The sequence below is a fragment of the Chiloscyllium plagiosum genome, unplaced genomic scaffold (genome assembly GCF_037043375.1).
Source record: "Chiloscyllium plagiosum isolate Xiang-an unplaced genomic scaffold, Cpla_swu_hap1 HiC_scaffold_48, whole genome shotgun sequence".
Taxonomy (NCBI): Eukaryota; Metazoa; Chordata; class Chondrichthyes; order Orectolobiformes; family Hemiscylliidae; genus Chiloscyllium; species Chiloscyllium plagiosum.
This window is the reverse complement of record NW_028270186.1, coordinates 35,058,721-35,070,756: the sequence shown is the minus strand read 5'-3', so window position 1 is coordinate 35,070,756 and position 12,036 is coordinate 35,058,721. Positions and strand designations below refer to the sequence as shown.

The following is a 12,036-nucleotide window of genomic DNA, read 5'->3' as shown; positions in this document are numbered from 1 at the left end:
TTATTCACATACCCATCCAAATTCCTTTGAAATGTTGCAATTGTACCAGCCTCCACCACTTTCTCTGGCCGCTCATTCCATACACGCATCACCCTCTGTGTGAAAAAGAAAACCTTTAGGTTTCTTTAATATGTTTCCATTCTCAACCTAAATCTATGCCCTCTCGTTCTGGACTCCCCTAAACAGGTAAAAGACTTTGTCTATTTATCCAAGCGCGTGAAATGCTAAGGCTGGGAGTGCTTCTGGTTTGCTTCCCAAACTGACTCAATACATTTTGCTAAATTCCGTGGTGCTTTTTAGAAATGCAGTTTCTGTTCACCTCAAGCTAAAAGCAAGTTTCTGAACATAGTAACAGAAGTCAAAAGGCAATTACCTCACCCCACCCCCACTCCGGAAGAGGTGCTAACTGCCCTTGAGTGCTGTTTGTTCTCGATCTGAAGAGCTTTTACGCCTGAGTCACCTTCACGTCTCTGGTTGCTGAGTGAATCACAAAGAAGGAATTTCACCAGAGCTGCAACTGCCTCACTTCTCCACTCGCCACCCCCGTTTACATTTTCCTGCTCGTCAGTGATTTAAAGAAAACCAAACGAATGCGATGTCATTCTGTAGCCTCTCTGTCGATTCCTCCGTTTCAGTTCCAACATGACTTAGATCTCGGGGCGGAACTTAATACTAGCGACGCTATGAATGCGCAAGTGGAAAGGATCCTCTGAGAGTGTAATTTCTTTCATTGCTGTTGCTGATTGAATGAGCCACTAACGTGCGAATTGCACCAAAACATGATTCAGGATATTTGGTGCCAATTCTCGCACGTTGAATAACGATTGACAGTTTCCAAATGAGGTCTTTCTGAGACGACCTTGGTGTACATTTGACAGACAGACAAGTTCAGGAATTCGTGGTGCGCTATGACACCAGAGCATCTGCTTCTTTCTTGTCTTTGAACCGAGCCGCTTGCGCGAAGGAAGGCAAATGCGGTACTGCTTTTCGTGGAAGGAAAAGAATGGCATATGATCAGAATCAAGTTGGAGAAAAACTTAACAATGGAATTGCATGACATTTCACTACCAGAGCAGATTTGTTCAAGCAAATTCGAAGGCAGGTTTGCAGATGGGAAAGCATGCAAGAAAGCTCAGCTTTTGTCCATATAAAAGCCTGCAGTTGAAGAACAAAGCAGTTTCTGCCCAGTTTCGAACTGGGGACCTTTCGCGTGTTAGGCGAACGTGATGACCACTACACTACAGAAACCAGCCGCTGCCGGGCGTGCGGCTGCACAGTGGCATCCGGCAGTGAAAGTTGAATCCGTTCTTCTTTTCACCTTTCTGTTTCCAATAGCTCGTTGGTGTCCAGCGTAATCGACATCCTGAAAACGTAAACAAAAAGACACGTTAAATTGATGACAAAATATAGACAAAGATGTCGTCGATGTTTGTACCGTAGGGCGAGGTGGAATAGGCTGGGACGACTTTCCCAGCAGCGTAACAGCTGCGACATGACCTTATGGATGGGTGGTAAACTGAATACTTACGTGTTTTACCCAAGTTGGTGTGAGTTGAAAACTCGACAGCATAGCTTTAATGCGAGTGGGCTGAAAGTGACAAAGGACCTGAGACACATTTCCTGTAAAGAAGGTTGTGCGTGTTTGGAATGATCTACCAGAGGAAGTGGAGGAGGCTATTACACTCAGAAAATTGCAAAGGTAATCGGGTGAGTTTCTGGATAGGATGCGTTTAGAGGGATTGGGGCCAAATGCGAGGGAACGCGACTTGTTTAATTTTGGCTCTGTGGTGAGCGTGGACGAAGTCCACCGGAATATCTTTTTTCACGATCTACCCCAATAACGTTATGTTGCTTCGACAGGCTTTAAAGGATTACTTTTTAGCGGAGTTTGCCGTCGCAGTCTGTGGCACAATCATTTAGCCTGTTCGACTGCTCACGGGAAGGTAGTATTGTGAAACACTGCTGAAATGAACGACTTCCTTACTTTAGCTCCGACTGACCATACTCTATGAATTTTTGCCAGATCCTCAGCTGAGGATTTTTGCTGCTGGAAGTTACCTCAGAAACCCTGTTAAATCGAAATGTATTGAGCGAATCGCAAAACAGAAAACATTTAACACGGAACACAAACAAAACTGGCATACCTCATGCATTTTCAGACACAGAGATGCATGAATGCTAAATGTGATACAATCCGAGGGCATGAGTCATAAAGTAATCTCACAACTAACAACAGGGCATTTCCAAACGACTCTTTCAAACATTCTGCAGCCTTAGTGCACCACCACTTTCCAGACAATGCTGAAAAGAGAGAAAGAAATAACATAATAAGAATTGGCTGTAAAAAATGAATTTCACCACACACAGTCTCGATTAGATTACCTTTCCCTGCCGATGATTCCAGGACGGAAATGAAGGAAATGGGAGAAATTCAACAAGGTATGACATCGAAATTCATTGGAACGATTTTCCCATCAGCTAGAAACCCAAATAACAACGAGTAGAGTCACCGTAGGACTTGGTTTCACAACAGCGATAAAATAACAGTCTCCATTCAGTTCCAGTAAAAGCTCAACTTGCCTGGGACGGCAGAACTGATTGCAATTTTCCGAGCGGGAGGCGAACACGAACACGACACGAGAGACATTTTGAAATATTTGGCAGTATCCCACACCAGAGAGGGTTCCCTGGGATGCATACCCATTTTACTTTTGTTTTCAACATCAATGTACAGTGGGCACCGAAACAGCATTTTAACAAGCTGCAGCGTTGGAGTTGATCAGCAGCAATGCCAGTGGTGGGATTCGAACCCACGCACCTTTCGAGACTGGAACCTGGATCCAGCGCCTTAGACCACTCGGCCACACTACCATTCGGCAGCACCGCCTCATTTTCTTCTATTTCCAATTGTGCTCCTGCATATCAACAGATGCAAAGTCACATGAAAAGTGTTCCATGATTCCGCTCGGACTCGCACAGCTGCTGGAATGTGCCCGGCTACAATGTCAATTTCGCAGCAGATATTGATAGCCCATCAATCCAGACAAAAATCAATGGTAAGCTGAGTCTATCTTCTCAGACTTCTTTCAGCTACAAATGTATCTGTGAGTGCGTGAGAATATGGGTTCGCTTATGATTTGGTCAAATAACCATGAGTTGCTTGACATTACTGGAATTTCAGTTCTTGCTTTGCTAAATGATTTCACCCATTGCTCGAAACAGGACGACTTTCACCTTTACACGGAACACGAAACACACCGGACTACAGGGAAAATGCACAAACCTGAGCAGGCCGTGATCCACATCATACCGTGCAGCATAGTTTCAGTCACTATGTCTGTTTTTTTTTTCAGAATAAGAGTCCCAAAGAATGTTCTCCATCCTAAAACCGGAGGTAGCATTACAATCCGAGAACGACAGATCACATGAGAACGACAGATCACATTGTGAGAATGCTCTGACCTCGGAGCCAGTTCGAGATGCCACTTTCCTTGCCTTTTACCTTAACCGTGCAATTTGCTGCTGAGATGTACACTCCTGGACATGAGCCACATGGATACCAACTGAGTTGGAAACCTGTGTGGGAATCGAGGAGACGCGACTCAATACATTTTGCTGAATTCCGTGGTGCTTTTTAGAAATGCAGTTTCTGTTCACCTCAAGCTAAAAGCCAGTTTCCGAACATAGTAACAGAAGTCAAAAGGCAATTACCTCACCCCACCCCCATTCCAAAAGAGGTGCTAACTGCCCTTGAGTGTTTTTTGTTTTCGATGTGAAGAGCTTTCACGCCTGAGTCACCTTCACGTCTCTGGTTGCTGAGTGAATCACAAAGAAGGAATTTCACCAGAGCTGCAACTACCTCACTTCTCCACTCGCCCTCCCCGTTTACATTTTCCTGCTCGTCAGTGATTTAAAGAAATCCAAACGAATGCGATGTCATTCTGTAGCCTCTCTGTCTATTCCTCCGTTTCAGTTCCAACATGACTTAGATCTCGGGGCGGAACTTAATACTAGCGACGCTATGAATGCGCAAGTCGAAAGGATCCTCTGAGTGTGTAATTTCTTTCATTGTTGTTCCTGATTGAATGAGCCACTAACGTGCGAATTGCACCAAAACATGATTCAGGATATTTGGTGCCAATTCTCGCACGTTGAATAACGATTGACAGTTTCCAAACGAGGTCTTTCTGAGACGACCTTGGTGTACATTTGACAGACAGACAAGTTCAGGAATTCGTGGTTCGCTGTGACACCAGAGCATCTGCTTCTTTCTTGTCTTTGAACCGAGCCGCTTGCGCAAAGGAAGGCAAATGCAGTATTGCTTTTCGTGGAAGGAACAGAATGGCATATGATCAGAACCAGGATGGAGAAAAACTTAACAACGCTTTGCACTGTAATTAAAAGGAATTGCATTTCATTTCACTAACAGAGCAGATTTGTTCAAGCAAATTCGAAGGCAGGTTTGCAGATGGGAAAGCATGCAAGAAAGCTCAGCTTTTGTCCATATAAAAGCCTGCAGTTGAAGAACAAAGCAGTTTCTGCCCAGTTTCGAACTGGGGACCTTTCGCGTGTTAGGCGAACGTGATGACCACTACACTACAGAAACCAGCCGCTGCCGGGCGTGCGGCTGCACAGTGGCATCCGGCAGTGAAAGTTGAATCCGTTCTTCTTTTCACCTTTCTGTTTCCAATAGCTCGTTGGTGTCCAGCGTAATCGACATCCTGAAAACGTAAACAAAAAGACACGTTAAATTGATGACAAAATATAGACAAAGATGTCGTCGATGTTTGTACCGTAGGGCGAGGTGGAATAGGCTGGGACGACTTTCCCAGCAGCGTAACAGCTGCGACATGACCTTATGGATGGGTGGTAAACTGAATACTTACGTGTTTTACCCAAGTTGGTGTGAGTTGAAAACTCGACAGCATAGCTTTAATGCGAGTGGGCTGAAAGTGACAAAGGACCTGAGACACATTTCCTGTAAAGAAGGTTGTGCGTGTTTGGAATGATCTACCAGAGGAAGTGGAGGAGGCTATTACACTCAGAAAATTGCAAAGGTAATCGGGTGAGTTTCTGGATAGGATGCGTTTAGAGGGATTGGGGCCAAATGCGAGGGAACGCGACTTGTTTAATTTTGGCTCTGTGGTGAGCGTGGACGAAGTCCACCGGAATATCTTTTTTCACGATCTACCCCAATAACGTTATGTTGCTTCGACAGGCTTTAAAGGATTACTTTTTAGCGGAGTTTGCCGTCGCAGTCTGTGGCACAATCATTTAGCCTGTTCGACTGCTCACGGGAAGGTAGTATTGTGAAACACTGCTGAAATGAACGACTTCCTTACTTTAGCTCCGACTGACCATACTCTATGAATTTTTGCCAGATCCTCAGCTGAGGATTTTTGCTGCTGGAAGTTACCTCAGAAACCCTGTTAAATCGAAATGTATTGAGCGAATCGCAAAACAGAAAACATTTAACACGGAACACAAACAAAACTGGCATACCTCATGCATTTTCAGACACAGAGATGCATGAATGCTAAATGTGATACAATCCGAGGGCATGAGTCATAAAGTAATCTCACAACTAACAACAGGGCATTTCCAAACGACTCTTTCAAACATTCTGCAGCCTTAGTGCACCACCACTTTCCAGACAATGCTGAAAAGAGAGAAAGAAATAACATAATAAGAATTGGCTGTAAAAAATGAATTTCACCACACACAGTCTCGATTAGATTACCTTTCCCTGCCGATGATTCCAGGACGGAAATGAAGGAAATGGGAGAAATTCAACAAGGTATGACATCGAAATTCATTGGAACGATTTTCCCATCAGCTAGAAACCCAAATAACAACGAGTAGAGTCACCGTAGGACTTGGTTTCACAACAGCGATAAAATAACAGTCTCCATTCAGTTCCAGTAAAAGCTCAACTTGCCTGGGACGGCAGAACTGATTGCAATTTTCCGAGCGGGAGGCGAACACGAACACGACACGAGAGACATTTTGAAATATTTGGCAGTATCCCACACCAGAGAGGGTTCCCTGGGATGCATACCCATTTTACTTTTGTTTTCAACATCAATGTACAGTGGGCACCGAAACAGCATTTTAACAAGCTGCAGCGTTGGAGTTGATCAGCAGCAATGCCAGTGGTGGGATTCGAACCCACGCACCTTTCGAGACTGGAACCTGGATCCAGCGCCTTAGACCACTCGGCCACACTACCATTCGGCAGCACCGCCTCATTTTCTTCTATTTCCAATTGTGCTCCTGCATATCAACAGATGCAAAGTCACATGAAAAGTGTTCCATGATTCCGCTCGGACTCGCACAGCTGCTGGAATGTGCCCGGCTACAATGTCAATTTCGCAGCAGATATTGATAGCCCATCAATCCAGACAAAAATCAATGGTAAGCTGAGTCTATCTTCTCAGACTTCTTTCAGCTACAAATGTATCTGTGAGTGCGTGAGAATATGGGTTCGCTTATGATTTGGTCAAATAACCATGAGTTGCTTGACATTACTGGAATTTCAGTTCTTGCTTTGCTAAATGATTTCACCCATTGCTCGAAACAGGACGACTTTCACCTTTACACGGAACACGAAACACACCGGACTACAGGGAAAATGCACAAACCTGAGCAGGCCGTGATCCACATCATACCGTGCAGCATAGTTTCAGTCACTATGTCTGTTTTTTTTTTCAGAATAAGAGTCCCAAAGAATGTTCTCCATCCTAAAACCGGAGGTAGCATTACAATCCGAGAACGACAGATCACATGAGAACGACAGATCACATTGTGAGAATGCTCTGACCTCGGAGCCAGTTCGAGATGCCACTTTCCTTGCCTTTTACCTTAACCGTGCAATTTGCTGCTGAGATGTACACTCCTGGACATGAGCCACATGGATACCAACTGAGTTGGAAACCTGTGTGGGAATCGAGGAGACGCGACTCAATACATTTTGCTGAATTCCGTGGTGCTTTTTAGAAATGCAGTTTCTGTTCACCTCAAGCTAAAAGCCAGTTTCCGAACATAGTAACAGAAGTCAAAAGGCAATTACCTCACCCCACCCCCATTCCAAAAGAGGTGCTAACTGCCCTTGAGTGTTTTTTGTTTTCGATGTGAAGAGCTTTCACGCCTGAGTCACCTTCACGTCTCTGGTTGCTGAGTGAATCACAAAGAAGGAATTTCACCAGAGCTGCAACTACCTCACTTCTCCACTCGCCCTCCCCGTTTACATTTTCCTGCTCGTCAGTGATTTAAAGAAATCCAAACGAATGCGATGTCATTCTGTAGCCTCTCTGTCTATTCCTCCGTTTCAGTTCCAACATGACTTAGATCTCGGGGCGGAACTTAATACTAGCGACGCTATGAATGCGCAAGTCGAAAGGATCCTCTGAGTGTGTAATTTCTTTCATTGTTGTTCCTGATTGAATGAGCCACTAACGTGCGAATTGCACCAAAACATGATTCAGGATATTTGGTGCCAATTCTCGCACGTTGAATAACGATTGACAGTTTCCAAACGAGGTCTTTCTGAGACGACCTTGGTGTACATTTGACAGACAGACAAGTTCAGGAATTCGTGGTTCGCTGTGACACCAGAGCATCTGCTTCTTTCTTGTCTTTGAACCGAGCCGCTTGCGCAAAGGAAGGCAAATGCAGTATTGCTTTTCGTGGAAGGAACAGAATGGCATATGATCAGAACCAGGATGGAGAAAAACTTAACAACGCTTTGCACTGTAATTAAAAGGAATTGCATTTCATTTCACTAACAGAGCAGATTTGTTCAAGCAAATTCGAAGGCAGGTTTGCAGATGGGAAAGCATGCAAGAAAGCTCAGCTTTTGTCCATATAAAAGCCTGCAGTTGAAGAACAAAGCAGTTTCTGCCCAGTTTCGAACTGGGGACCTTTCGCGTGTTAGGCGAACGTGATGACCACTACACTACAGAAACCAGCCGCTGCCGGGCGTGCGGCTGCACAGTGGCATCCGGCAGTGAAAGTTGAATCCGTTCTTCTTTTCACCTTTCTGTTTCCAATAGCTCGTTGGTGTCCAGCGTAATCGACATCCTGAAAACGTAAACAAAAAGACACGTTAAATTGATGACAAAATATAGACAAAGATGTCGTCGATGTTTGTACCGTAGGGCGAGGTGGAATAGGCTGGGACGACTTTCCCAGCAGCGTAACAGCTGCGACATGACCTTCTGGATGGGTGGTAAACTGAATACTTACGTGTTTTACCCAAGTTGGTGTGAGTTGAAAACTCGACAGCATAGCTTTAATGTGAGTGGGCTGAAAGTGACAAAGGACCTGAGACACATTTCCTGTAAAGAAGGTTGTGCGTGTTTGGAATGATCTACCAGAGGAAGTGGAGGAGGCTATTACACTCAGAAAATTGCAAAGGTAATCGGGTGAGTTTCTGGATAGGATGCGTTAAAAGGGATTGGGGCCAAATGCTGGGGAACGCGACTTGTTTAATTTTGGCTATGTGGTGAGCGTGGACGAAGTCCACCGGAATATCTTTTTTCACGATCTACCCAAATAACGTTATGTTGCTTCGACAGGCTTTAAAGGATTACTTTTTAGCGGAGTTTGCCGTCGCAGTCTGTGGCACAATCATTTAGCCTGTTCGACTGCTCACGGGAAAGGTAGTATTGTGAAACACTGCTGAAACGAACGACTTCCTTACTTTAGCTCCGACTGACCATACTCTGTGAATTTTTGCCAGATCCTCAGCTGAGGATTTTTGCTGCTGGAAGTTACCTCAGAAACCCTGTTAAATCGAAATGTATTGAGCGAATCGCAAAACAGAAAACATTTAACACGGAACACAAACAAAACTGGCATACCTCATGCATTTTCAGACACAGAGATGCATGAATGCTAAATGTGATACAATCCGAGGGCATGAGTCATAAAGTAATCTCACAACTAACAACAGGGCATTCCCAAACCACTCTTTCAAACATTCTGCAGCCTTAGTGCACCACCACTTTCCAGACAATGCTGAAAAGAGAGAAAGAAAGAACATAATAAGAATTGGCCGTAAAAAGTGAATTTCACCACACACAGTCTCGATTAGATTACCTTTCCCTGCCGATGATTCCAGGACGGAAATGAAGGAAATGGGAGAAATTCAACAAGGTATGACATCGAAATTCATTGGAACGATTTTCCCATCAGCTAGAAACCCAAATAACAACGAGTAGAGTCACCGTAGGACTTGGTTTCACAACAGCGATAAAATAACAGTCTCCATTCAGTTCCAGTAAAAGCTCAACTTGCCTGGGACGGCAGAACTGATTGCAATTTTCCGAGCGGGAGGCGAACACGAACACGACACGAGAGACATTTTGAAATATTTGGCAGTATCCCACACCAGAGAGGGTTCCCTGGGATGCATACCCATTTTACTTTTGTTTTCAACATCAATGTACAGTGGGCACCGAAACAGCATTTTAACAAGCTGCAGCGTTGGAGTTGATCAGCAGCAATGCCAGTGGTGGGATTCGAACCCACGCACCTTTCGAGACTGGAACCTGGATCCAGCGCCTTAGACCACTCGGCCACACTACCATTCGGCAGCACCGCCTCATTTTCTTCTATTTCCAATTGTGCTCCTGCATATCAACAGATGCAAAGTCACATGAAAAGTGTTCCATGATTCCGCTCGGACTCGCACAGCTGCTGGAATGTGCCCGGCTACAATGTCAATTTCGCAGCAGATATTGATAGCCCATCAATCCAGACAAAAATCAATGGTAAGCTGAGTCTATCTTCTCAGACTTCTTTCAGCTACAAATGTATCTGTGAGTGCGTGAGAATATGGGTTCGCTTATGATTTGGTCAAATAACCATGAGTTGCTTGACATTACTGGAATTTCAGTTCTTGCTTTGCTAAATGATTTCACCCATTGCTCGAAACAGGACGACTTTCACCTTTACACGGAACACGAAACACACCGGACTACAGGGAAAATGCACAAACCTGAGCAGGCCGTGATCCACATCATACCGTGCAGCATAGTTTCAGTCACTATGTCTGTTTTTTTTTTCAGAATAAGAGTCCCAAAGAATGTTCTCCATCCTAAAACCGGAGGTAGCATTACAATCCGAGAACGACAGATCACATGAGAACGACAGATCACATTGTGAGAATGCTCTGACCTCGGAGCCAGTTCGAGATGCCACTTTCCTTGCCTTTTACCTTAACCGTGCAATTTGCTGCTGAGATGTACACTCCTGGACATGAGCCACATGGATACCAACTGAGTTGGAAACCTGTGTGGGAATCGAGGAGACGCGACTCAATACATTTTGCTGAATTCCGTGGTGCTTTTTAGAAATGCAGTTTCTGTTCACCTCAAGCTAAAAGCCAGTTTCCGAACATAGTAACAGAAGTCAAAAGGCAATTACCTCACCCCACCCCCATTCCAAAAGAGGTGCTAACTGCCCTTGAGTGTTTTTTGTTTTCGATGTGAAGAGCTTTCACGCCTGAGTCACCTTCACGTCTCTGGTTGCTGAGTGAATCACAAAGAAGGAATTTCACCAGAGCTGCAACTACCTCACTTCTCCACTCGCCCTCCCCGTTTACATTTTCCTGCTCGTCAGTGATTTAAAGAAATCCAAACGAATGCGATGTCATTCTGTAGCCTCTCTGTCTATTCCTCCGTTTCAGTTCCAACATGACTTAGATCTCGGGGCGGAACTTAATACTAGCGACGCTATGAATGCGCAAGTCGAAAGGATCCTCTGAGTGTGTAATTTCTTTCATTGTTGTTCCTGATTGAATGAGCCACTAACGTGCGAATTGCACCAAAACATGATTCAGGATATTTGGTGCCAATTCTCGCACGTTGAATAACGATTGACAGTTTCCAAACGAGGTCTTTCTGAGACGACCTTGGTGTACATTTGACAGACAGACAAGTTCAGGAATTCGTGGTTCGCTGTGACACCAGAGCATCTGCTTCTTTCTTGTCTTTGAACCGAGCCGCTTGCGCAAAGGAAGGCAAATGCAGTATTGCTTTTCGTGGAAGGAACAGAATGGCATATGATCAGAACCAGGATGGAGAAAAACTTAACAACGCTTTGCACTGTAATTAAAAGGAATTGCATTTCATTTCACTAACAGAGCAGATTTGTTCAAGCAAATTCGAAGGCAGGTTTGCAGATGGGAAAGCATGCAAGAAAGCTCAGCTTTTGTCCATATAAAAGCCTGCAGTTGAAGAACAAAGCAGTTTCTGCCCAGTTTCGAACTGGGGACCTTTCGCGTGTTAGGCGAACGTGATGACCACTACACTACAGAAACCAGCCGCTGCCGGGCGTGCGGCTGCACAGTGGCATCCGGCAGTGAAAGTTGAATCCGTTCTTCTTTTCACCTTTCTGTTTCCAATAGCTCGTTGGTGTCCAGCGTAATCGACATCCTGAAAACGTAAACAAAAAGACACGTTAAATTGATGACAAAATATAGACAAAGATGTCGTCGATGTTTGTACCGTAGGGCGAGGTGGAATAGGCTGGGACGACTTTCCCAGCAGCGTAACAGCTGCGACATGACCTTCTGGATGGGTGGTAAACTGAATACTTACGTGTTTTACCCAAGTTGGTGTGAGTTGAAAACTCGACAGCATAGCTTTAATGTGAGTGGGCTGAAAGTGACAAAGGACCTGAGACACATTTCCTGTAAAGAAGGTTGTGCGTGTTTGGAATGATCTACCAGAGGAAGTGGAGGAGGCTATTACACTCAGAAAATTGCAAAGGTAATCGGGTGAGTTTCTGGATAGGATGCGTTAAAAGGGATTGGGGCCAAATGCTGGGGAACGCGACTTGTTTAATTTTGGCTATGTGGTGAGCGTGGACGAAGTCCACCGGAATATCTTTTTTCACGATCTACCCAAATAACGTTATGTTGCTTCGACAGGCTTTAAAGGATTACTTTTTAGCGGAGTTTGCCGTCGCAGTCTGTGGCACAATCATTTAGCCTGTTCGACTGCTCACGGGAAAGGTAGTATTGTGAAACAC

At 44.7% G+C, this 12,036-nt stretch overlaps 4 non-coding genes across 4 annotated transcripts; all 4 read right to left on the bottom strand.

The window, feature by feature from the left end:
* Positions 1-1,175: 1,175 nt before the first annotated feature.
* trnav-aac (transfer RNA valine (anticodon AAC)) lies at positions 1,176-1,248 on the bottom strand. Its single transcript has one exon. It is a non-coding gene; the product is annotated as a tRNA-Val (tRNA).
* Positions 1,249-4,533: 3,285 nt separating this feature from the next.
* trnav-aac (transfer RNA valine (anticodon AAC)) lies at positions 4,534-4,606 on the bottom strand. The gene has a single exon. It is a non-coding gene; the product is annotated as a tRNA-Val (tRNA).
* A 3,285-nt stretch (positions 4,607-7,891) lies between these two features.
* On the bottom strand, positions 7,892-7,964 carry trnav-aac (transfer RNA valine (anticodon AAC)). The gene has a single exon. It is a non-coding gene; the product is annotated as a tRNA-Val (tRNA).
* Positions 7,965-11,250: 3,286 nt separating this feature from the next.
* Positions 11,251-11,323, bottom strand: trnav-aac (transfer RNA valine (anticodon AAC)). The gene has a single exon. It is a non-coding gene; the product is annotated as a tRNA-Val (tRNA).
* Positions 11,324-12,036: the final 713 nt, after the last annotated feature.